The 27,572-nt window shown below is 40.7% G+C and overlaps 1 long non-coding RNA gene across 2 annotated transcripts; it reads right to left on the bottom strand.

The window, feature by feature from the left end:
• Window positions 1–523: 523 nt before the first annotated feature.
• On the bottom strand, window positions 524–21,888 carry LOC129048509 (uncharacterized). 2 transcript variants are annotated; one of them, XR_008510881.1, is made up of 3 exons: window positions 21,852–21,888; window positions 19,149–19,256; window positions 524–733 (listed from the first exon to the last, which is right to left on the bottom strand). It is a non-coding gene; the product is annotated as an uncharacterized LOC129048509 (long non-coding RNA). The 2 variants fall into 2 exon arrangements; XR_008510880.1 differs by lacking the exon at window positions 524–733 and adding an exon at window positions 14,046–14,159.
• Window positions 21,889–27,572: the final 5,684 nt, after the last annotated feature.

Here is a 27,572-nt window from a genome sequence, read left to right on the forward strand (position 1 = left end):
CACATCATAGACGTTACATGTATGCTTCTTTGCTCATCTTTGACATTTTTTGTGGCCTCTTCTTTCTCTTGAGTTCAACAGAGTGCTAGCCAGGGATCTTGTCCATCCCTGAACAGGAGATGGAGTTGTGGACTTTGACACAGGCAACACAACTTACCTTCCTAGTTAGGATTTGCTTAGATGGTCAGATCCAATCTGTTTGAGGGCTGTTTTGTGAAGTTACTACAGCACTGAATTAGCATATGCTGTTGCAATTTTTTTTTTTTTTTGGCACGAATGCAGTTTTTATGTCACTAGAAAAGGTTATTACTATGGTTTTTGGAAGGGAAAAATAAATGGTTGGAGAAATAGGTCTGATATCATTTTTAAAAAAATATGTGTGTTCTAAACTCCCAGGGACTATCTCACTGCAGAAAATATGGCTCTGAATTTTCATGCATTTTGAACAAGGGCCACAGCTCACCGTGTATCCACAGACATAATGTAATGTCACCCAATTCACATGTCTATGTTAGCCTTAAAAAGCGTTTTTCACTTCTTGGGATGCTCTAGGATTGTTCTGTTTTATTATTTTCTTACTTTCACGTTGCTTTTTGGCTCCTATTGGGGAGGCTGGAGGTGAAAGCCGATTCGTAAGCCTTGGGAAAATCTTTTATTATGGAATACAATTCCTATTTCAAGCACATGTTCTTGTTTTAAGCAAAGATAATATCTGTGAAAGCAAAAGGCATATCTGTAAAAGAAAAAAAAAGATAATGATATCATTGTATAAATAGAGACCAAGTTTCTAACAAAGTCAATGCAGTTCAGTAGGGAAACTGTACAGGAAAGACTCAAAGGTCAATGTGACTATTATTATTATTATTATCATCATTATTATTTTATCTGAGACAGGGTCTCACTATGTTGCCCAGGCTGGTCTCAAACTCCTAAGCTCAAGCAATCTGCCCACCTTGGCCTCCCAAAGTGCTAGGATTATAGGCATGAGCCACCGCGTCTGGCCAATGTGAGTGTTATTTTTGATCCCATAACTATGGCCTTAACTCTTAATTTAAATGTGTTGCAGGTGGTGTTGGAAAGACATTGGTTTGCACTGGTCATGAGTATTGAATCTTTTCCACCATAATCATAAGTTCATAAGAGAAATTCTAGCCTTCTTTCCAAGTACTAGAACTTAAAATGTATTTCCTTTGTCTATTAAATAAAATAATCACTATCTGTTGGAGTTAGAAGAAAATTCAGGGCCGGGCACAGTGACTCATACCTGTAATCCTAGCACTTTGGGAGGCCAAGGTGGGCGGATCACCTGAGATCAGGAGTTCAAGACCAGCCTGGCCAACATGGTGAAACCCTATCTCTACTAAAACTACAAAAATTGGTGGGTGTGGTGGTGTGCACCTGTAATCTTAGCAACTTGTGAGGCTGAAGCAGGAGAATCACTTGAAACCGGGAGGTGGAGGTTGCAGTGAGCCAAGACCATGCCACTGCACTCTAGCCTGGGTAACAGAGCAAGACTGTCAAAAAAAAAAAGAGAGGAAGAAAGGAAGACAGGAAGACAGAAAGACAGAAAGAAATTTCAGTTGGCGTGGGACAAATCTTGTTTTCTCAAGTTCTCATGGCTGGTTGGTGGTAGAGCAGCTCTCAAAATGTATGCCCTCCACTTTAAAGTTCCTGAATTCCTAGCTAATACTCTTCACCCTGCCTCTGTGTTTGCATAGGAACAGAAGCATGTTTAGTTTTATAGAGTGGCATCCCCTTCAACATTGTCAAGGTCTGTCTGGTAGGCAGAATAATGGTCCCTCTCCAAAGACATCAAGGTCTTAGTGTCCAGAACCTATAAATATGCTATGTTACATGGTAAGGGGAAATGAATGTTGCAGGTAGAATTAAGGCTGAACTTGAACTGGAGAGATTATTCTGGATTATCCAAGTGAGCCCAGTGTCATCAGAAGGGTCCTTAATATGGTTTGGCTCTGTGTCCCCATCCAAATCTCATCTTGAATTGTAGCTCCTATAATTCCCATGCATTGTAGGGGGGACCCAGTGGGAGATAATTGAATCATACTGGCCTCGTGGTAGTGAATGAGTCTTACGAGATCTGATGGTTTTATAAGGTGTTTTCACTTTTGCTTCTCTCTCATTCTGTCTCTTGCCTGTCGCCATGTAAGACGTGTCTTTTGCCTTCTGCCATGATTGTGAGGCCTTTCCAGCCAGGTGGAACTGGGAGTCTATTAAACCTCTTTTTCTTTATAATTTACCCCATCTCAGGTAGGTCTTTATCAGCAGTGTGAAAATGGACTAATACAGTCCTTATAAGTGAAAGAGGGAGGCAGGAGAGGTGGAGTCAGAGTGATGCTATGTGAGAAAGACTCAGCCAGCTAGTGCTGGCTTTGAAGACAAAAGGGAGACATGAACCAAGAATGTGGCAGCCTCTAGAAGCTGGAAATGGCAAGCAAATTGTTCTCCTCCAGCCTCACCCCTGCAAAGGAAGCATCCATACTGGCATGTTAATTTTAGCCCAGTGAGACCCATTTTTTTTCTTTCTTTTTTAAAGACGGGGGTCTCACTGTTCACCCAGGCTGGAGTGCAATGGCACAATTATAGCTCACTGCAGCCTCAAACTTCTAGGCTCAAGCAATCCTACCTCAGTCTCCCGAGTAGCTGGGACACCAGGTACACATCGCCACACTCAGCTAATTTATTTATTTTTATTTTTTTGTAGAGATGGGCGTCTCACCATCTTGCCCAAGGTGGTCTCAAACTCCTGGGGCCTCAAGTAATGCTCCTACCTTGTCCTCCCAAAGTATTGGGATTACAAGCATGAGTCACTGCACCTGACCGCCACTTTTCATTTCTATAAATGTAAGATAATAAATTTGTGTTGTTTCAATCCACCAAGTGTTTGGTAATTTATTACAGCAACAATAGGAAACTAATACACTATTCAAGTGTGTATTCAGTTCAGTTTCTTCTTTGGCATATAGAAAGGCACTAAATATGCTTTCTCCAACAAAGCACAGAAAAGAAAAACCACCATTGGTTATTTCCATCAGAAGATACTCTGCAGAGCTCAACAAAACCAGTCCTTGGGATATGAAACCCGTTTATCTCCATCACTCAGTCTCTCCGCACCCACCCTAAATGGCACAGCACCGCAGCAGAAGGTACAAACCACCCTGCATCAGTCAGGGGCCTATCAGGGAACAGATGCCTTCATTCACTGAGGGAAGTTGGAGAGATTTGTTAAAGTGACTATGTGCAGCATGGTAGCCAATGTTAAAGGTACCCAAGAACGGATGATGAAGCACCCAGGGATGAGCAACACAGGGAAAATGGGCCTAGGACTAAAGAGACAGGGGTGGGAGCAAGTGCTAGAACTCAGTGAGACCTCATGCTGTGGGACAGGGCTGCCTGGCAGGAGCCGTAGCCTTCGTAGAAGAATAGGGCCCCTGCCTATCTTAGATCACAGAGAGAGGGAACCAGGAGAATAAACACTCTGACTTTTCTCTCTTCCTACACTTGACTTCCTGCCAGTGCTTCCCATTGGCTGAAATCTAATAGAAATCAGGAAACGAACAAGAGTGGCCGATGTCATCTACATCTACAAAGGCCAGCCTCCCAGGGAAGACTAGCAAGGTGGAGAAAGGAGAATTCTGAATCTAGATGACCAAACAGAGAAAAATACAGCACCCAATTCCTAGTTCAACAGACCCTTCTTTTCTCCTTTTCTAAGAGTAAGAGAGGTCAAATAGGTGTTGTCCTATACAATGCACAAATCATGCGTTAAACAAAAAACAATCTCAAGGGGATTTAGACATACCTTTTTATACTTTTATGAATCTATTACGTGATTTCAGAAAAAAGTAGATAGCAATAAAACCTCCAGTAAAAAAAAAAAAATTTGGTGCATTTGGAATGGGCTTCATGAAAGGGCACTATCCTGAACTCTCCTCAAAAAATATTGGTTAGAATCACAGCCAAGGACAAGATGCTGGCTGGATGCAGTACTGGTCAGACCCAGCAGGGCATTTCTTATGGCAGTATGATTTATAGGATTGCGATTTTTTTTGACCAAGAAACATTAGAAAATTTACTAAAGAAGTTTTTTTACTTGGCCTTCTGATGCTACAGTAAGAAAGACAGGTTTCTATGGACTTATCCCTCTTACATTTACAGGAAATAAAAGACAGACAATAAAATAGTCTAAGAATCAAGAGTAAGTCCAAAGTAGAACCAATAAAAGCTTAACTCACTCAATGGCTTATTAGTCTACTCTCATGCTGCTGATAAAGACATTCTCAAGACTGGGTAATTTATAAAGAAAAAGAGGTTTAGGCCAGGCATGGTGGCTCATGCCTGTAATCCCAGCACTTTGGGAGGCTGAGGTGGGCGAATTATGAGGTCAGGAGTTCAAGACCAGCCTGGCCAACGTGGTGAAACCCTGTCTCTACTAAAAATACAAAAAAAAGGGCTGGGCATGGTCACAGGTGCCTGCAATCCCAGCTGCTCGGGAGGCTGAGGCAGGAGAATCGCTTGAAACCTGGGGGCGGAGGTTGCAGTGAGCTGAGATCACGCCACCGCACTCCAGCCCAGGCCACAGCATGAGACTCTGTCAAAAAAAAAAAAGAAAGAAAGAAAGGAAGGAAAAGAAAAGAAAAGGAAAAGAAAAGAAAAGTTCAATGGACTTACATCCGTATGGCTACAGAGGCCTCACAATCATGGCAGAAGGCAAAAGGCACATCTTACATGGCGGCAGGGAAGAGAGAAAACTTGTGCAGGGAAACTCCCCTTTATAAAACCATCAGATCTCATAAGACTATTCACTATCACGAGAAGAGTGTGAGAAAGACCAGCCCCCGTGATTCAGTTACCTCCCACCAGGTCCCTCCCATGACATGTGAGAATTGTGGCAGCTACAATTCAAGCTGAGATTTGGGTGGGGACACAGCCAAACCATGTCACTTGGATCCTTAAACTGACTAGGAAACAGTTGTCCTTCCTAAAACTTTAATTAAAGAACCCTTCAGTCAAAAGTCTCATTGCTCTAAAGAGATCCCATAACCTCTGGCCACCATTTCTGCACTCATGTCCACCCTAATGTATTTTACGTCACAGTACAGAGAATCAGATAGACCAAACTTGGAATCATCTCAGACTTCCATTTCCACTGAACATGGGTAATTCCTTCAGCATCACTGACCTGGACAAAGAGAAGTTGAAGGGATATATACGTGGAATCAGTTCACACAACACCTTCACGCTGAAACATGAACCCTGATATGTAGTCCTCTTCTTTTCAGCACTTGGATGGAGGCAGGAAGCTCAACTGCCTTCAATCCTCCCACCCATCCCTCCTAAGCATTAACAGAAACCAGAGAGAAGCAGCATGATGATCAGCATGAGCCCTGAAGTCTCTTGGAGATTCTAGCCAGCTGGTGGCCCTAGTAATGAAAGAATCCATATTCTCAGGATGTGTGAACAGCCCACTTATGGGTTTTAACCAGTGAAAAAGGCTCAGTGAAAATCAATAACAGGCTTAGAGACCTTGCAAATTACCCTGCAGTTCTCTAGCAGTTACTCATGCCCTTGGGATCAGGAGGATATAACATGAGGTGCATTTATACATAGTTACAAAGAACTCAGCTCTGTTGGTAAAATTGTATGGTGTTAACTGAAAACAGAAGTTTGCTCCATATCCCAGGAGCCAAGTTTACCCTTACCCAATTCCCTAATTAATGTTAGTTTCCATATTGGCCATATTATCTCCATATTTCCTTTCCATGTACAATAACTTCACTGTCATATAGATGCCTCTTTGAACATTATTAAAGTTTCTTTAAACCTTGACTTGACAGCAATTCCACAAGGTATGAAATAATATCCAATACTTTGTGGAATGCCTCCATTCCCTATTGTCAAAATATTTGGAGAAGGTACTCACCATCCAAATATACAATGGAGTAAATGAGTCAGGAAAGAACATTTTTTTGCAATTAACACATAAGGTGATATTAACATTAATATGTTCTGAAGGCGTCTGGACCTCTGTTTTCTCCCACACACATTGGCATAATTTCAGATAGAATAACTTTTGACATTTAATCTACTTAGCAAAAATCTTAGTTTGCCTACTAAAGTTCTTTGTAGTTATCAGTGCTGTTAACTTATTTGTTTATTTTTGAGATAGAGTCTCACTCTGTCTTCCAGGCTAGAGTGCAGTGGCACCGATCTCGGTTCACTACAACCTCTGCCTCCTAGGTTCAAGTGATTCTCCTGCCTCAGCCTCCCAAGTAGCTGGGATTACAGGCACCCATCATGCCCGGCTAATTTTTAGGTTTTCAGCAGAGACAGGGTTTCACCATGTTGGCCAGGCTGGTCTCAAACTCCTGACCTCAGGTGATCCGCCCAGCTCGGCCTCTCAAAGTGCTGAGATTATAGGTGTGAGCCACTGCCTCCAGCCAATTCACTTATATTTATAGTTCTGTTTATCCTGGGTACATGGCCGGCTACCTGCCCACTTTAAATTTTTGAAAAATCTGACTTACTGCAGCCAGTGAAGGTGAGTGGCTCTAACGTATACCAATTCTTGGGAAACACCTATAAGATATATACATGGTCTGCCCTGTTCTTTTCCCCCTGGCATACGTAGCAGGGATACCCATGTAGCGGGGATGAAGGTCCCCAAGCCTGAGTCTCAGAGTGAGGACAACAGGAAGCAGAGACCCTGCTGCTCTGAGATGAACAACTAGTATCATCAAGAACCCGATCTGCTCTCAGCCTACACTTTCTGTGGAAATGGACTAAACTCATCAGAATTACACACACACAAAATACCTGTGTGGCCCTAAGGTCCAAACCCCTTTCATAACAGTGTGTATTTCACAGTCCACATGGGTGCTTAAGGTGCTTGAGATTACTGGGGTCATTAGCATATTACAGCCACACCTCTCCTGATTGATAAAAGACAACTTTAAACTTGCCACAATTTCTCTCACAATGAGACAATTGACAATGAAATGGAGACAGTGTATTTTAATGAAGAAAACATGAGTTTTGTAATCAGCTTGATTTGGTTGAAATCAAAAGAGTTTACCAGCCAGGAGCAGTTGCTCTTGCCTGTAATCCCAGCACAGGAGGCTGAGGTGGTAGGATTACTAGAGCCCAGGAGTTTGAGATCAGCCTGAGCAATGTAGGGAGACTCTGTCTCTACAAAACATAAAAATAAATTAGCCAATTGTGGTGGCATACGCCTGTGGTCCCAGTTACTCAGGAGGCTGAGGTGGGAGGATTGCTTGAGCCAAGGAGGTCAAGGCTGCAGTGAGCTGTGATTACTCCACTGCACACCAGCCTGGATGACAGAGCAAAATCCTGTCTCAAAAAAGAAAAATAAAATAAAAAAGGGAGTTTATCACTTATTGTTTATGTGATCTTATCAAGCCACATAGATATTTTGAACTTTACTCTCTCCAACTATCAAATGGAATAATACTATACATCTTACCGAGTGCAGCAAAAAATCAATGACATAATGTTAAGTATCAAGCTCAGCGTATGTAGTAACCATTACTGTCCATCCTTTCCTCCCACACTCAGACCCCTTCTGGTAATGAAATACTGGAAGAACTGACTAGATCAGGAATGGACAAACTATAGCACACAGGCCAAATCTGGCCCACTACCTGGTTTTGTAGATAAAGTTTTATTAGAATGCAGCTATACTCATTTATTTATACACTGGCTATGGCATTTTGTACACTACAAATCCAGAATTAGAGTAGGTGCAACAGAGACTGTATAGCCTACAAAGCCTAAAATATTTACTCTCTGAACCTTCACAGAAAAAAAAAAAAAAAAACTTGCTGACCCCTTGACTAGATTCATTCATAACCTGGACAATTCAGTTTCTCATATGAATCTAACTCAGAGCGTCTTTGTCCTGAACAAGTCAATATTGTGATGTGTACCAGTTGTAGATGATACTTCCCCTCCAAAGAGATCACTGGAAACTTGCTTACTGCCTGGGTGAGACTCTGCCCTAGATTTTACAGTCAACTGTAAAATGTACTAAAGGGCAGCCAAAAGGTTGCTCCACATCTAGCTCCTTGAATATCACAAATTAGCACTTGTATATTCACTTAATAATTCATTCAACAAACATCTGCTTAGATGCCAGTTATACGCCAACAAACAGTGCTAGGCAATGAAGATAGGGAGATAAACAAGGGGCAGGCTCTCACTCTAGAAGTTCACTGACTAGCAGAGTGGCAAATATGTAAATAAATAAATGCAACCCAATACAGTAAGTTAGTAGCCAATAAGCATACAGGCATATGAATAGGTTAAAAGTATATACATATAAGCAAACTATAGCAAGAAGATGAAATGAAGTGATAACTGAGCAGAATAGATCAGATTTCTTGATACAAAGCATCCCAGCATGAGAAGCTCTGCATACGTACAAGCAAAAATCAACTGCAGCATCAACAACACATCTAGCAGACTTAAGTGTAGGTGGAGCCTGCATTTTCCCTGCTCCCATTGGAGACTTCAGATGGTACCTTGGTCAGTATCCTGCTGTGCTCCCCAGCCATGACTTCTGGGCAATGTTTTGTGACATTTTTCTTGACCTTGGAGTTTGCTGCTCAGTAACACCACAACTTATTCTTGGTTAGATTTGACATGGTTCTTGTCTCTGAAATCTGGACTCACCCAGAGGTGTTCCCACTGCTAGGTGGCTCAGACACCCTCACCCCAAGCTTTGGACATTCTCCTGCCCTGCACTGAGGCACTTGCCCTCCTTTTCACTTCTGACCCAGGTGTACCAATAAACTTTGTCCTGCTTTCCATTATCCCAATCCTAACTGGATTCTGTTGAGTGAAGTTTTACAGAAAAAGATTTTTCCAAGGAGCAAATACAGACAGTTATTTTGGTTATATAGAACAGAATGTTTGAAGTTGGAGAGGTCTGAAAAAACCAAGTGTGTTTAGTAAACCCAAAAAGTTTTATATGGATGGTATATAGACAAAACGGTAGAGAGTAGCAGAAGACAAAACTAAAAAATGGAAATGGGCCAGATTATGGAGGTGTCTTGGTCCATTTGCATTGCTCTAAAGGAATAACTGAGGCTAGGTTATTTATAAAGAGAAGAGATTTATTTGGCTCATGGTCCTGCAGGCTGTACAAGAAGCATGACGCCAATATCTGCTTCTGATGAGAGCCTCAGGAAGCTTCCACTTAAGGATGGAAGGCCAAAGGGAGCTGGTGTATGCAAATGACATGGTGAAAGAGAAAGTGCCACAAAGAAGAGGAGGTCATAGGCTGTTTTCAAAAACCAGCTTTTGCAATAACTAAGTGAGAACTCGCTCACTCCCACAAGAATGGCACCAAGCCATTTATGAGGAACCCATCCCCATGATCTAAACACCTCCTACCAGTCCCCACCACCAATACTGAAGATCCAATTTTAACATAAGACTTGATGGGGTCACATAAACCACATCAAACCATAGCAGAGAGCACTGGAAATCATCCAAAGGAACACGTACTTCATTCTGTAGCTAGCAGATAATCACAGAAGAATTTTAAAAGGACAGTCAGGTGATGGTATTTACATCTTAAAATATTACTTTAGAGGTAATATGGTGTATGGATGGAGAAGGAGTGGACAGCCTTGAGGAAGAAAAAGCAGTTAGCTGGCCATTATCATAGCTCAGGTAAAAAATGAGAGCCTACCACCCACAGGGGCTGACATCTGTAATCCCAGAACTTTGGGAGGCTGACATGGGAAGATCACTTGAGACCAGGAGTTTGAGACCAGCCTGGGTGACAAAGCAAGACCCTATCTCAAAAAAATAAATAAATATATATATATATATATATATATATATATATAGTCAGGCATGCTGGTGTGCACCTATAGTCCCAACTATTTGGGAGGCTGAGGTGGGAGGATCACTTCAGCCCAGAAGTTCAAAGCTGCAGTGAGCAGTGATCACACCACTGCACTCCAGGCTTTGACAGAGTGAGACCCTGTTGGAAGGAAGGAAGGAAAAAGGAGAAGGGGAAGGGGAAGGGGAAGGGAGAAAGAAAGGCAGCCAGGTGGGAAGGCGGGAAGGAGCGGAAAGAAAGGAAAGGAAAGGAAAAGAAAAAAGAAAGGAAAAAGAAAGGAAGAAAGGAAGAGCCTAAACTTAAAGGAAAGAAGGAAATTTCAGGATATTTGCCTTCTTAGTGTGGGAAAAGAAATGGCCTAGAATAGGGCTTTTCAAATCATCTTGGTGGAATCCCATTATTAGAATTTCTAACCCATTGTGGATCAATACTTCCGTAAAGTAAAGGGAAGAATGATCATGTGGTTGGATATTGCTGAAATGTCAAGTTGCTTTAAAAGTTTCATTTATGTTCAATTTCCGTACTTAATCTTGTTATGGTAATCTGTGGTCAAGCATTCATCTCAGAGCACATTTTCAGTAGCACTATTCTAGGAGGACTGTAGAGTTTCTGGCTTGATAACTAGATGAACAGTGATGACTTTAGCCAAGTTAAGGAGCAAACAAGTGCATTTGGGGGTTGAAGATGAGTTCCACTGTGGATAATTTATTCTCAATGACCCACAGAAATACAGACAGCTGCATCCTTAAAGCTGCTGACAATTCAGCTTGTGTGCATTTCATTTGTAGAGGATTCTTCACATGGGGTAGGTATTTGGTGCTTCTTAAATGCATAAATGGAAACGAATTTCCCACTTGAGTGTCTGCCAGGTATATATACAATGCCTATTAGAACAAGCAATGGCAGAACATAGGGATACATAAAATATCCTCTCGGTGTTGAGAAATTTTACCACAATCAGAAAATCTTAATAAGACTTTTAAAACAGTGCATGACATGAAAACTTGACTTTTGCCCATACACACAAAAATGATAAAAGGAAGTCATCTTTTCTCTCTACTCCATTATTCATCTTGCATTTATTCATACTTCATGTGTCTGCTATGACATGAGTTCACTGGCTTCAAGTTTACTGAGAAATCACAGAGATTGGCCAAGCTATTTTGGTATGAAGCATAAATCTCAGTCCTTACAACTCAAGTACAAAAACCATGTAACATTTTCTATGTGTCATAGTAACTTTTTCTTGTTATCTCTATTCTACGTTGATATTGTCTGGATATTTGCCTCCTCCAAATCTCATGCTGAAATCTGATCCCCAGGGTTAAAGGTGGAGCCTAATGGAAGGCATGTGGGTCATGGCTGTGGATCCCTCATGAATGGCTTGGTGTGTCCTCATGGTAATAAGTGAGTTCTTGCTGTATTAGTTCCTGCAAGATTTGACTGTTAAAAATAGCCTGGCACCTCTTCTCTCCCTCACCACGTGACATGCCAACTTCTCTTTGCTTCCACCATGAATAGAAGTACCTTAAAGCTTTCACCAGAAGCAGATATGGGTTCCATGCTTTCTGTACAGCCTGCAGAACTGTGAGTCAAATAAACCTCTTTTCTGTATAAATTACCCAGTCTCAGGTATTCCTTAACATCAGTGCAAATGGACCAAGACACACCAGAAGAAGAAATATTAATCAGCCTGTACCCAAAGCTACATCTTCATAACAGAGGGCTTACAGAGTGCTAACATGGTGTAAGTGGTCTGGTTGTTGGTAAACAAATCCCCACCCGGCCCTCCACTCAGTTTCCCCAATCACTCTCATTCCTCGGGTCCTAATCACCCATCCCTATTGTTCACTGCCATGATGCCCCATTCTCACCCCTCAATCTCTCAGGTTGAGCTCTTTCTTGACCAGTTCTGAGCCCTCTTTCACGTCTCTCCAAGGACAGGAAACTCTACAAAGCTAAGACCTCCCACTATTATAATGCTACTTTTTAGTGCTTGAACAATCAATGTAGGGCTTCCTGCACCTTTCTATAAAACAATTCTTTCAACGATCTATAGCAGCAAATATCTCCCAAGAACCTATTGTGTTCCAGGCACTGTTCTAGACTCTTGGAAACTACAGTGAACAAAACAGAAAAATCTCTGACCTCATGAACATGCATTCTCGGATGAGGAAATCAACAGCAAATAACAGGGATAACGATAAGTAAGAAATTATGTAGTATGTAAGAAACTGGGAAGTGCTGTGGAATAAAGTAGAGCAGGATGAAGAGGACTTAGGAATTCAGGGTTGGGTGGCTCCTTGAAATTCTGAATAGACTTGTCAAGATGGAGTCCATCGGGAAGGTGATATTGGAGCAAAGACTTGAAGATGTGAAGAACAGTCAAGTGAGTAGTCGGAGGAATGGCATTCCAGGCAGAAGGAATGACAGGTGCAAAGGCCCAAAGGCAAGAGTAGCCCTGTTCAAAGAACAACAGGAAGGCCAACATGGCAGAGTGGAGTGAGCAAGGGTGATAAAATCAAGGGATCCATTCAGAAAGGCAACCGAGAGGGGAAGACTGGGTTGGGCTTTTACTCTGAGAGAAATGGACAATTACTGAAGAAGTGACATATTTTGATGTATTGATCATTTATTTATTTATGATTTATTTGAGTCAGGGTCTCATTCTGTAGCCCAGGCTGGAGTGCAGTGGCACATTCATAGCTCAGTACATCCTTGACCTCCTGGGCTCAAGTGATCCTCCCACCTCAGCCTCTTGAATAGCTGGAACTATAGGTGTGTGCCGCCATGTCCAGCTAGTATTTTTAAAACTTTTTTGTAGAGATGGGGTGTTGCTATGTTTCCCAGGCTGGCCTCGAACTCCTGGCCTCTAGGAATCCTCCTGCCTGAGTCTCCCAAATAGCTTGGATTACAAGAGGAAGTCAGTGTGCCCAGCCCAATTTGACAGATTTTAAAAGGACTGCTCTAGTCATTATGTTAAAACCACACTAAGGAAAGAGGGTTGAAGAAAGGAAACCAGTTAGAAGCTATTTCAGCAGCAGTGGAGATAGGGAAAAGCGTTTAGATTCTGGGTATATTTGAAGTAGAGCCATCAGAATTTCTTATAGGATTGGAGAAAGATGAGTTGAAGATGCCAAGGTTTTGTCCTGGACACTGGAGGGATGGAGTTACCGTCAGCTTGATAGAGCCAACTGTAGACAAAGAGGTTTGTTGAGAATGATTAGGTGCTACTGATTTTTTGTTCCTAGGCCATGGTTCCATACATGGCTGTCTCCAGTGCTAAGCACTGTGACAACCACTTAGTAGGCAGAAAATATCTCTTGAGAGGTCAAGGCAAGAGGACTGCTTGAACCTAGAGTTCAAGACCAGCCTGGGCAACATAGCAATACCCTGCCCCTACAAAAGAATTTTTTAAAAAGTGGCCAGGCATGGTGGCACATGCCTGTAGTCCTGGCTACTTGGGAGACTGAGGTGGGAGGATTGCTTGAGCCCAGAAGTTTGAGGTTGCAATGAGATATGATCACACTATTGCACGCTAGCCTGGGTGACAGAGCTGGAGTACAGACACCCTTTCTCAATCAATCCATCAATCAATGAAAAAAGAAAATACCTGTTGAACAGACAAATGAGTGAGTGAATGATCATATACAATCCCCACAGGGCAAGCAACCTTAGATTTTGCTGCTTTCTTGGGTTCTATCCAGGGAGCACAGGGCAAAATTTCTCTGTTTTCAGATTTCCTGAAATCACCAGAATTTTTTTTTATCTGATTTCATCCCCAGTCCAGGGTTTTTCAGTCTGGCATGGAGACAAAGTAATGATCCTGTTCTCAAAGACACATAGCTCAACTCTCCTGTTCCTCCCCAAATATTGATATCATTTTCCATCCCTCAATCTAAGCAATCTTTATTTCCAGGAAAAAGAAAAATTGCCTAGCTGTATGTTCTTCTAAATTAAGAAATTTTATGCTTGGGTTTTAGCTTTTCAAACTCCAAAGTTAAGACTTGTACTCCTGCACTCTTAGTTCATACCAACTTATCCAAATATTGCAGGATAATACTTGGATGTATGAATCGGCAGCATACCACTGACCGAGTGAGGAGACAGGCAATAAATGCAAGGGAACAACAACAACGTAAAACACACCAGGTGGCCGGGTGTGGTGGCTCACACCTTGTGATCTCAGCATTTCCAGAGGCCAAGGCAGGACGATCACTTGAGCCCAGAAGTTCAAGATCAGCTTGGGCAACGTAGGGAGACCCCATTTCTACAAAACATAAAAATATATTAGCCAAGCATGGTGGCACATTACCTGTGGTCCCAGCTACTCAAGAGACTGAGGTGGGAAGATCACTTGAGCCCAGTGAGCCCAGTGAGCCCAGTGAGGCTGCAGTGAGCTGTGATCATGCCCTTGCACTCCAGCCTAGGCAACAGAGTGAGACCCCATCTCAAAAAATAATGTAATAAAACACACCAGTTAATACATCAAAACATTGTGCCACTTCTTTTTTGATCACTATCACTTAGGATGAAATGGATGTGCCCCTATAATAGGTTACGTCTACACGATCATCTTATAATTGTTATGAGCCTCCCCATTGATCCAGAGTAAATTAGTCTGATGATATTTAAGTAAAACAGATTCTGTCCATAAAATTATGCAAAATGTAACAATATTGATGCTGGTCATACTGTGCAAGCTAATAATTAGACATTGTCTATGTCATTTTCTGAACTTTCAGAGAGAACATTAAACAGTCAGATACTTGTTAATGGTAGAACATTTCCAGGGAAAATGGCTGGCAGGAGAATTGAGGAGCAAGGATCAACAGAACACAGTGATGAGAAGAAAACGCGAAAGCAGTTTTTCAGGAAAGAGCAAAGAAATGGATCCTTCAACCACGGGAACAGAGTTTTCTGTCTTTAAATTCTGCCAGTGTTTATATTCTAATTAATTTTTTATAGGTTAATCTCCATTTATTGTTTTTGAAGATGCCAACTCCCTGTTAGCTCTTAGCTCATTAAAGAATAGATTGTTTAACTTATCAGAGACTTCCTAAAACCCTTGAAAATCCCCAAATTCATATACCACATATCATTTTCCCTATGCAATGCAGTTGCATATAGCTGAAAAATTATATGTAAATGATTTAACTCTCACTCGATGATCAGTTTCTGTCCTACCCGAAATGCTTACTCAATTCATTTTATAAATTCTGCTTTTTAAAATTTTCATAAAGAACATATGTCTGGCTTGATATCATAGATTCTAGTCACTCATAAATTTAACATTTCACTCTAACCAAAAAGGTCTATTTTCCGACTAAGAACTAATACTTCTTTTTTAGTCTCCTTCCTTTACTTCATCAGCTCTTGAAGCTGTTGTCAGTACAGGCGACATTTTCTGGCAGAATAAAAAAATTTTCATGCACACACGAAGTCATAAATTGAACCCCAGCCCACTTCCAAATGCACACATCCTGGGTTGCACATTGGCTTCTGGCAACATTTGTCTCAAAGGGATTCAGTCCTGTTCACTAGCATTTAGGATTCAAATTAATCTCAGCAAAAATTGACCAGGTGCAGTGGCTCGTGCCTGTAATCTCAGCACTTTGGGAGGCTGAGGCAGGTGGATCACTTGAGGTCAAGAGTTTGAGACCAGCCTGGCCAACGTGGCGAAATCCCGTCTCTACTAAAAATATAAAAATTAGCCACACAGGGTGGTAGGCACCTGTAATCCCAGCAACTCAGGAGGCTGAGGCACGAGAATTACTTAAACCCCAGAGGCAGAGGTTGCAGTGAGCCAGGATTGCACCACTGCACTCCATCCTGGGTGACACAGACTCCATCTCAAGAAAAAAAAAATTTAGAAAAAATTGAAAAATATTTCATGTCATGAACTTCCAGATCACCTTTAAAGAGAGACAATCACCGACATTAAATTCATAAAGACAAAGGTTCTACTGTACTTTCTTCTGAAAACAGAGCAATTCATTTGAAGTGCGCTTACATGAAATCACAGCAGCACAGGCTAAACTGGAAGAGCTTTCTCTCATTCAACAAATATTGAAAATAATATCATAGGTATTATAAATCATGAAGAGATGATTCTCCTATGGCCCCTACCCCCAGAGAGTATGTTGTCTGCCCTCGAATTTAATTATTCATTCAACAAATGTTTTTTGAGCAACTGCTCTGTGTTAATCATTTTCATTGGTACTAGCCATAAAGCAGTGAACAAGATAAGAAATGCCCCTGTTCTACCGCCGGAAGACAGACAGCAAACAAATAAAATAGTAGGTAGTGGTAAGTCTTGCAAGAAAATTGTTGCAGGTTATTGTCATCAAGAATGACCTAGGAGTACGATATAAGCTCTGAGCTTTTCATATGTGGCCTTTATTTTGTTGAGGTATATTTCTTCTAGATTTAATTTGTGGGATGTTCTTACCATGAAAGAATGTTCAATTCTTTCCAATTTTATCATGAAAGAATGTTCAATTCGGCTGGGCGCGGTGGCTCACGCCTGTAATCCCAGCACTTTGGGAGGCCAAGTCGGGTGGATCACAAGGTCAGGAGATCGAGACCGCGGTGAAACCCCGTCTCTACTAAAAATACAAAAAAAATTAGCCGGGCGAAGTGGCAGGCAACTGTAGTCCCAGCTACTCAGGAAGCTGACGCAGAATGGCGTGAACCTGGGAGGCGGAGCTTGCAGTGAGCCAAGATCGCGTCACTGCACTCCAGCCTGGGCAACATAGCAAGACTCCGTCTCAAAAAAAAAAAAAAAAAAGAATGTTAAATTCTTTCCAATTTTTTCTCCATTTACTGAGATAATTATATGATTTTTATCCTTCATTCCGTTAATGTGGTGTATCACATTTATTGATTTGCATATATTGAACCATTCTTGCATCCCAGGGATAAATTCCAATTGATCATGACGTATGATCTTTGTGATGTGCTGTTCAATTTGGTTTGCAGATATATTGTTGAGGGTTTTTGCATGTGTGTTCATCAGGGATATTGGCCCTTAATTTTCTTGCAGTGTCCTTATCTGGTCTTGGTGTGGGGTTACCAACATACATATAGACATGTACACCACCAGAAATAAACCCATGCATATATGAAAGCATTCCCTCCTGTTGAAGTTTCTGGAAGAGTCTGAGATAATTAGTATTAATTCTTTAGATGTTTCTAAGATTTTATTTATGAAGTTATCTGGTCCTGCACTTTTCTTCATTGGGAAGTTTTCTGACTATTGATTCAATCTCCTTATTCATTATTGGTTTGTTTAGATTTTCTGTTTCTTCGTGATTTGGTCTTGCAGATTTCTAGAAATTTGTCCATTCCTTCTTAGGTTTTTTTCTTTTTTTCTGAGTCAGGGTCTCACTCTGTTACCCAGGCTGGAGTGCAATGGCACTATCATAGCTCACTGCAGCCTCGAACTCCTGGGCTCAAATGATCCTCCTCCCTCAGCCTCTCAGGCAACTGGGGCTACAGACACATACCACTATGCCTGGCTAACCTTTTTATTATTATTTTTGTAGAGACAGTGTCTTGCTATGTTGTCCATGCTGGTCTCAAATTCTTGGCCTCAAGCAAGCCTCCCACCTCGGGTCTCTAAAGTGCTGGGATTAGAGGCATAAGCCACCACTCCTGGGCCTGTTTCTTCCTGGTTATCCAATTTGTTGTCATAATTGTTTATCATAGTCTCTCATGTATCTGCTTTTCTGTGGTATCAGTTGTAATGTCTCCTCTTTCATTCACAATTTATTTGATTCATCTTTTTTTCCCGGTGAGTCTAAATAAAGATTTGTCAATTTTGTTGATCTTTTCAAAAAACTCTTAGTTTAATTAATCTTTTCTATTATCTTTCTAATCTCTATTTCATTTATTTCTGCTCTGATCTTCATTATTTCATTCCTTCTGCCAACTTTGAGCTTAGTTTGCTCTTGCTGTTCTAGTCTCTTAAGATGTGAAATTGGATGTCCATACTACCTAAAGCAATCCATGGATTTAATGCAATCCCTATGAAAATTCCAATTGCATTTTTCATAGATACAGAAAACAATTCTAAAATTTGGAACCACAAAAGACACCAAATAACCAAAGCAATTTTGAGAAGAACAAAACTGGAGGCATCACGTTCCCTGATTTCCAAGTATATTACGAAGCTTTAGTAATCAAAACAATATGATACTGATGTGAAAACAGACATATAGTCCAATGGGAGAGAATAAAAAGCACAGAAATAAACACATGCATATATGGTCAACTAATTTTTGACAAGGGTGCCAAGAATACATAATAGTGAAAGAAAAGTCTCTTCAATAAATGGTGTTGGGACAGCAGGATATCCATGTGCAGAACAATGAAATTAGACCTGTAACTCACATCATAAACAAAAATTAACTCAAAATGCATAAAAGACTTAAGTGTAAGACCTGAAACTGTAAAAATAGTTGAAGAAAATACAGGGGAGAAGCTCCATGACATTAGTCTGGGCAATGAGTTTTTGGATGTGACTCTCAAAAGCACAAGTAACCAAATCAAAATAGACCAGTGGGATTACATCAAATTGAAAAGCTTCTACACAGCAAAGGAAACAATGAACAAAGTGAAGAGACAACAGACTGAATGAGAGAAAATATTTGCAAGTGATACGTCTAATAAGAGGCTAATATCCAAATTAAATAGGGAACTCAAAAACTCAGTAACAAGAAAATAAACGGGCCAAAGAACTGACCAGACATATCTCAAAAGAAGACGTACAAATGGCCAACAAGTACAAGAAAAAATGATGAGTAGTACTAAGCATCAGAGCAATGCAACTCAAAACCACAATGAATATCACCTCACACCTTTTTGAATGGCTATGATCAGAAAGTTGATAGATAACAAGGTGTGGAGGAAAGGGAACCCTTGTACATTACCATAGGATCCAGCCAACCCACACTGAGCTTATATCCAAAGAAAATGACATCAGTATCTCAGAGAGATACATGCACTCCCATAATCATTTCAGTATTATTTTCAAAAGCCAAGATATGCAAACAACATAACCAGCAGGAGATGAACAGATAAAGAAAGTGTTTAGGCCAGGTGTGGTAGCTCACACCTGTAATCCCAGAACTTTGGGAGGCTGAGATGGGAGGAACACTTGAGCTGCGGATTTCAAGGCCAGCCCAGGGAAACACAGTGAAACACTGTCTCTACAGGGAGAAAAAAAAAAAAATTAGCCAGGCGTGATGGCACATACCTGTAGTCCCAACTACTCAGAAGACTGAGGTTGGAGGGTTGCTTGAGTCTGCAGTGAGCCATGATCACGCCAGCATGCTCCAGCCTGGATAACAAAGCAAGGCTCTATCTAAAAAAGAAAAGAAAAGAAAAGAAAATGTCATATATATATTTATGTGTGTGTGTATATATATATATATACACATTATATATAGGAATATATATTATATAATATATGTAAGGAATAATGTAATTCAGTCTTAGACAGAAAGTCTGCCATTTGTAACAACACAGATGAATCTGGAGAACATTATGCTAAGTGACACAAGCCAGGCACAGAAAGATAAATACTACATGATCTTATTTATATGTGGACTCTTGGTTTCTTTTGCTTTTTTTTTTTTTTTTTTTTTTGAGACAGAGTCTCCCTCTGTCGCTCAGGCTGGAGTGCAATGGCGCAATCTTCGCTCACTGCAACCTCCACCTTCTGGGCTCAAGGGATTCTCCTGTTCAGCCTCCCGAGTAGCTGGGACTACAGGCATATGCCACCATGCCCAGTTAATTTTTGTATTTTTAGTAGAGATGGGGATTCACCATGTTGATCAGGCTGGTCTCGAACTCCTGACCTCAGGTGATCTGCCCGCCCTGGCCTCCCAAAGTGCTGGAATTACAGGCATGAGCCACTGCGTATGGCCTATATGTGAACTCAAAAAAATGTCAAACACATGGAGAGAGTAGAGTGGCGGTTATTAGGGTGTGGAGGAGGAGGTAAGGCAAAGATGTGACTCAAAGGGTATAAATAAGTCTAGAGAACGAACGTGCAGCAGAAGAACCACAGTTAATAATACTGTATTTACTGAAAACCTAGTAAGAGAGCAGATGTTAGATGCTCTTACCACATACACACACACAAGAAATGACTATGGAAGATGATGGATATGTTAAATTTCTTAGCAACAGTAATCATTTCACTACACATATCGTAAAACCATGTTGTACACCTTAAATTTACACAAAAAAGAAGAAAAATGCAGATACGTTTACAGAAGAGTATTAAAATCACTCATTATCCCAAATCAAGACATAATATCTGATCACCTGTTGGTCTATTTACTTCTAATTTTGTCATTTTCCTATATGTTTTTATGTATGTGTGTATTTTCTTTAAAAATATATACTCATACTGTATCTATTGGCTTGTCACCTAATTCTACTTCTCTGCTTTGCATTATAGTATAAGTGTCTTCAAATGGCTCCATATTTTGAAAACATAATTTGTAATGGTGGAATCATATTCTCTTCTACCATAAATTATTTAACCATTTTTTCAACTGTGGGACATTAATGCTCTTTCCAATTTTTCACTATTTTAAATAACGCTAAAATGAGTAACATCAACATGGTACATAAATATGTAACCACAACTCTGATCATTCTGTAACATTTATGCATTCCTAGGAGTCCTTCGAGTAGGTTAAAAAAAAAAAAAAAAAAACTCCGACTCTAAAAACACTCCACTCTAAGTTAAAAGTTGTGGTCTACTACTAACTACAGCTGTGGTGTACTTAGGCAGTTACGTAGCCCTTCTAAGCCTCAGGAATACATAAAAAGAAAGGACATTTCTAGGTATGCATAGTTATGAGTACAAGCTTACAATGATGTTATATAATTAAATAAAATAAAAATAGTAAATAGATCATGCCAGTATCTGCATGCTGTACCAGTCCTTGTTTAAAATACCAGGACACCTATTCTTAGTGCAGTAGAAACATGAATAAATATGCATTCTAGGGGTTTTAGACATTTTCTTCAATGTGACATTTGTTTATGTGTTCAAATAGACCGGGAAAGGTGAGAAACCAGTGGTATGTTTTACCAAGTGCTGTTAATTGAGTTATTTTGCTAATTAATATATTACATCCTAACAGGGAATGAAGAGAGATATTAATTGTCTTCTTCATTACAAAGATGGAGTTAAAGCCAAGAAATCCTTGAGAGACAAATAGCACTTAACCCGCTGAACTCTGGATGTGGAGGGAGAAGGATGTTTGCTTTTGATCATTCCAGTCTTTTCATGATCTGAATAACTAACTACTCCTTATGGCTTTAAGTTGTGGCTCTAATTAGTCATTCTCCTGGTTTACAAAGTGAAGCATAAATCTAATCATATTTGTAAATTCCAGCAAGCTTTCTGGGCCCATGCTATCTCAATAAAATAGTTTAAATGCCACCCACCTGTTAAAAATGCTTTTCCCTATGCCAAAAATATTTACACTATCAAATTTAAATTGTATTTGAAAGGATATTGTAAAGGCATAAATGTATAACATAATGCCATTATAAGTAATGGGATATATGGTAAGTTAGTTCATAACTAAGTAAGGAAAACTTAACCTATGTTAACTTCAAAGTAAAAACTAACAGGAGAGTATGATGATTATGAAAGGACAGTGTACGTGGTATGTCCAACCAGAAAGAAATATTCAGAAGGATAATCCCCCCAAAAATTCCTCGTCTTGCCAAGGTACCAAAATCAAAACATAGCAAAGTGAACGCTGGCCTTGAGTTTTGCCCAAATGTATTAGTTCTCATACTGCTGATAAAGACATACCCAAGACTGAGTAATTTATAAAGAAAAGACGTTTAAAGGACCCACAGTTCCACATGGCTAGAAAGGCCTCACAATCACAGTGGAAGATGAAGGAAGAGCAAAGGGACATCTTACATGGCGGTGAGCAAGAGAGAATCAGAGCCAAGTGAAAGGGGAAACCCCTGATAAAACCATCAGATCTCGCGAGACTTACTACCACAAGAACAGTATGCGAAAAACGGCCTCCATGATTCAGTTATCTCCCACCGGGTCCCTTCCACAACACGGGGGAATTGTGGGAGCCGCAATTCAAGATGAGGTTTGGTTGAGGACACAGCCAAACCATATCACCAAACATCTAACACAACCACATGAAAAAAAAGCCTTCCTCAAAATTATATAATCCTTTTCATAAAATAGAGGTGTCTATGCAATAGGTAGGATGAGCTAGAAACATTTTCTCTTGCCTATGAAATGCAGGTGGGATAACTGAATTATAGATTTGCAGCTTAAGAACTCCCAGTTCTCTATTCCAGGTTTAACCACAATGCCTGCTTCATAAGTGTTGCTTAAATGAGTTAGCCACTTTTTCTAATTGGTTATTTGGTCTGCTGTAGTGATTGCTCTACTAGACCATAAACCCGGTGGGAACAGGAATGCAGCATCTGCCCCACCTCTGTCACTTCACCATCTGGAGCAGCACAGGGGCTTAGTACATACATGTTGAACGAATCAGTGAGTTGGTTTGTGTGTCTCCTTCACTCTCCATCTGGCATAAGTCGGTGAGAAGACAACTTCTACTTTTTGTTTCTCAAAGACTGCAAATTTATGGCCAGGCATGGTGGCTCATGCCTGTAATCCCAGCATTTTGGGAGGCCAAAGTGAGAGGATTGCTTGAGCCCAGAAGTTTGAGACCAGCCTGGACAACATACTGAGATCCCCATCACTACAAAAAATTAAAAATTAGCCACGTGTAGTGGCGCATGCCTGTAGTCCCAACTACTTGGGAGGCTGTGGCTAGTGGAATGCTTGAGCCCAGGAGGTGGAGGCTGCGATAAGCCATGATTACACCACTGTACTTTAGTCAGAGAGACACTGAGACACTGTCTCAAAAAAAAAAAAAAAGACTGCAAATTTCATTCCAATTTTCCGAAATTGCATCTTGAGTTTGCCTAGTACTGCCACATTTTTTAATGGGCCCACAGTCTGCTTTTGAATGGAGGGAATCAAAAAGCTTCATGAGCATTTGGTGAAGCATTATTATTGTTTTTTTAAAAAATAGTACTAGGTATTCATGTAGCATGCTACATTTGTAGCACTTAATATGAACATCAGAACATTATATGTTAATATGCACATATTTAAATGAACACACATAAGCTAACAACTCATTAACACAAATAATTAGTTCCTTAAGTCTTTTGGGTTGCCACTAAAGACCTCTAGACTCCTGTGGGGTCCTAAGGACTTTGGAATTACTGAGTCTTGCCTCCTCCCCAGGTGAGCTGATTTTCCTGGAAGCAGGCAGTCCCATACCCACTCTTGCCTGATTTGTGGCTTTGCGGATCCAAGAGGCCCCAGTTGCATGGATGTTTAAGTCAGGAAGATTGAATGGGTTGGCTCCATGGAGTCCCTAGAGTTGCACAGAGAGAAGAGGGAAACCCTAGGCTCCTCTTAAAAAAAATTCAAGCCCCTACCACTTTAGCAGCAAAGCATTTGCTTCACATTTTTCACAGTCTTGAACCTCATATATCTAACAAGCAAAAAAACTAATGTGAATCCTAACACAACGAAACCATCATCTAATTTTGTTTCTACCACTCTCTTGAGTCATGGAGATTCATTTACTGCCGTGAATGATTTCTTTTATTGACGTCTTTCTGAATGCACCTACATTGGCCAAAATTGCTTAGTTACTTCATAAATATTCACTACTTTTATTTTTTTAATGTTTAACTTTATGAGTATACAAATAAATCACAATATCATATTAGCTTGAAGAAAGACCCTGTTATGAGTCTTTAGCTTTAGCATGGGGAGAGCAGGAGTTTCTTAGATGTAGGACAGTGGAGAGTCACATCTAGATTTTATTCTTATTTTCTCACTTCAGTGTTCATCATGAAATGGCGTATCACAAAATCACTGGATGCCTTTCTATCTCAGGCTTATTAGCCCTCAAATATGAATAAGACTATTTCTACTTGTTTCTTTTTTCTTTTTTTTTTTCCAGAGACAGTGTCTCATTGTCACCCAGCCTGGAGTGCAGTGGTTCAATCATCACTCACTGCAGCCTCAAACCTCTGGGCTCAAGCAATCCTCCCATCCCATCCTCCCCAGGAGCTGGGACTACAGGCACACACCGCCATGCTCAGCTAATGCTTTTAAATTTTTGTAGAATGAGGTCTTGCTATGTTGCCCAGGCTAATCTTGAACTCCTTGGCTCAAGGCATCTTTCTGCCTTCGCCTCCCAAAGCGCTGGGATTTGGACACCAGAGACTGCACTTGGCCTCCTATTTCCATTTATTTCATAAGAACAAAAGGGAGTCTGGAAAAACTTAAAACAGGGTCTTAAGAAAAAGTTTCTCAACAGAGTACTCTGTGCCTTCAAAGTTCACACAAGAACCTTCACGCCCAGTGAAACTACAGGACCAGAGAGCACAGCAAACGAAGCTGAACTTTTGCTCAACTGACCCACTTCTTCCCTGAAACCTCTTTTAGGTTCTAGCAATCACTAGCACTCTTGTCTTTGAGTTTTTTTGTTTGGTTTTCTTTTTTGGCGAAAGGGTTTCCCTCCTGTTGCCCAGGCTAGAGTGTAATGGTGTGATCTCCGCTCACTGCAACCTCTGCCTCTCAGATTCAAGAAATTCAGCCTCCTGAGTATCTGGAATTACAGGCGTCTGCCACCATGCCCAGCTAATTTTTGTATTTTTAGTAGAGACAGGGTTTCACCATGTTGGCCAGGCTGGTCTCGAACTCCTGACCTCAGGTGATCCACCTGCCTCGGCCTCCCAAAGTGCTGAGATTACAGGCGTGAGCCACTGCGCCCAACCTCTGTCTGAGTTTTTTGAGTTCTCAATGTCAGTTTATTATATAGGCACGTTGTAGCCTCAGGCTTCGGAGTTAGACAACCTATGTTCAAATGTTTATTCCTCACCACTTGTATGAGTTTCGACAAATAACCAATCAATACCAGTTTTCCTCATCTGTAAGAAAGGTGACTAATACCTCATTAGAGTGTTGTGAATACTCAATAAATAATAATATTAACATCCCCCCTTGGCTAAGGGACACAGGTATAAATGATCCAAATACTTTATTTGGATAATGAAGGTAAGTCAAGGACAATCTTGTCATTACTTGGGCACATGGAAATACAGATGTTCCTGGGAGCGTGGAAACAATTCTATGCCGCTCATTACAAGTTGAAGTCAGCAACAATGAAAAAATTAAAATTACACCTAATAACTAGAAGATACCTTTTGTTTAATTTTTCTAACTTTATTTTTTAGAAACAGAGTCTCACTCTGTGGCCCAGGCTGGAGAGTGGTGGTGCAATCATAGCTCACTGCAGGCTCAAACTCTCGGGTTTAAGCAATCCTCCTGCCTCAGCTTCCCACGTAGCTGGGACTACAGGTGTCTACCAGCATGGTGGCTAATTTTGAAGTTCTGTTTTTGAGAGACAGGGTCTCACTATGTTACCCAGGCTGCCCCTGGACTCCTGACTTCAAGGGATTCTCCTGCCTTGGCCTCCCAAAGTGCTGAGATTATGGACATGAGCCACCACGCCCAGCCAAGGCTCCTTTTCTCCCCATCTTTTCTACTGCTCTAAGAGTCTAGTTCAATTTTAGCTACATACTGAATTTCTATCCTCTACATACTCCCATGCTGTTTTAGGGAATTAGAAAATGGTTTAAGATGGTTTTCAAAAAAAGAGAAGATAAAACTCATATACACTAGAAAAAAATAGCCCTGACAATAAAGTGGCTAAGACTTTAGAACAAATTATACTTATTGGAAAGTCCCTTTTGATTTTTACTTTTTTTTCCTCCTATTTGTTTTATTTAGATAGGATCTTGCTATGTTGCCCAGGCTGGTCTCGAACCCTTAGCCTCAAGCGATCCTCCTGCCTTAGCCTCCCAAAGTGCTAAGATTACAGGTGTCAGCCATCATGCCCAGCCCTGGTTTTAAAATTGGCTGCAAATGAAGCCAGAGTGTTTCAGTAGGAGAGAATGAGTATCCTAAGCAAGGAAAATATTATGGCTATAGACTTGGAAAGAAACAACATGGAATATTCTGGGACACTGGTGCAGAAGGAGTGGAGTCTGACTAGATACAGAGCGAGGGCCTGCTGCAAGGTAGTGCGGACTGCACTTATGTGCATTGCCTAGGGCAGTGTTATGAAGAGCACTGAATGCTTGCATTTGATGCACCATTTGTTAAGAAGAGGGAGGCTCTCCATATACTCAGCTAGAGCAACAGAATAAACCCATTTAATGAATTCTTCAATCTGCAGAAGAGCCAGTGGCAAAAGAGGCAGAGTGGTGGGAAGATTTAGTAGTGGGGCTCCAATTTTTGAGCTTATAACTCATATATGCAAAGATGATGTCTTGCTAAATTTGGTCTTTAATTTAGACTTTTTCCTGCACCCACAGGTTACCAGGGAAGAAATAAACTAAATGTCTAATCTGGTTTAAAAGTAGGTCTATTTAATAATCTAAACAACTCTTACATCTATTGCTTAGTATCTCCAGGATGAAGACACTGAATCTCTCAGATACTTTCCCTGTCTTCTGCTGTTCTTCCTAAGCTGATGTTCAGGTATGTGGAGGGAGGAGAGTGCCCTATGTGTTGGGAAGGGAGGGAAGGGCTTCATGTCAGTCCTCAGGTAGGCAACGGCCTGCATCCACTAATCTCAGAGCCAATATCCTCTGTCCACCTACAGAGGACATTGTCAGCTAAACTTTGCAGCTGAACTCTGCATCTAGTGTGCTATGTGATCTCTCTGAGCCTATTTAGAACCTGGGAAGACACTCCAGTCCACTTGGCCTTGTTTCTGACTTGCTCCAGCTACAAATTTTCAATCCACTTGCCAAGTGACCTGCCTGCCCCTCACCTGTGCTTCCCAGCCCCTTCTCCCTACTATGTAGGCAAGTCACAAGCCTTGGCTTATCAGCATTTGAACCAGGATAAAAATGAGAGTGGCTATGGAAAGGCACAAGAACCCTAAACCTCAGAACTTCCCCTCTGTCTGATATGGCATGCCACGTAATTAATTTTCTATGGCTGCACTCCAGGTTAACTGCAGGTTAGTTCCGGGTAATATTTTAGCTGCATTGCAGGGCAGACCTGCCTGCAATGCCTGAACCTAAACTAGGGAAAGAAGTATCTGGACCTAAATTATTTTTAATGTTGCTTTATTGAGCAACATTAAAGAAGACTAAATAAATGGCATAATATACTATGTTCATGAATTGGGAGACAGTATACAAAGATATTAATTGTTACCAAACTGGTTTATAGTTATAATGTAATCAAAATCAAAATACAACCGTTATTTTGTGAAACTTGACAACCTAATTCTAGAATTAAACCATAAATGAGATACTATCAAAATCACCACATGAGCTAAACTTATAACATCTGATAACAATAAGTGTTAACAAGGGTATGGAGGAATAGGATCACTGGTAGCAGTGTTCACTGGCACAACCATTAGAAAATATTTTAGCATTATCTACTAAGGTAGATAAACACGTGTTGTGGCTTAATTTATTTCCCCCAAAAAGTAATGTTCAAGTCCTAACTTTGGGTATCAGTGAATATAAACTTACTTGGAAATAGGGTCTTTGCAGATGT

Source organism: Pongo abelii, chromosome 8 (assembly GCF_028885655.2).
Source record: "Pongo abelii isolate AG06213 chromosome 8, NHGRI_mPonAbe1-v2.0_pri, whole genome shotgun sequence".
Lineage (NCBI taxonomy): Eukaryota > Metazoa > Chordata > Mammalia > Primates > Hominidae > Pongo > Pongo abelii.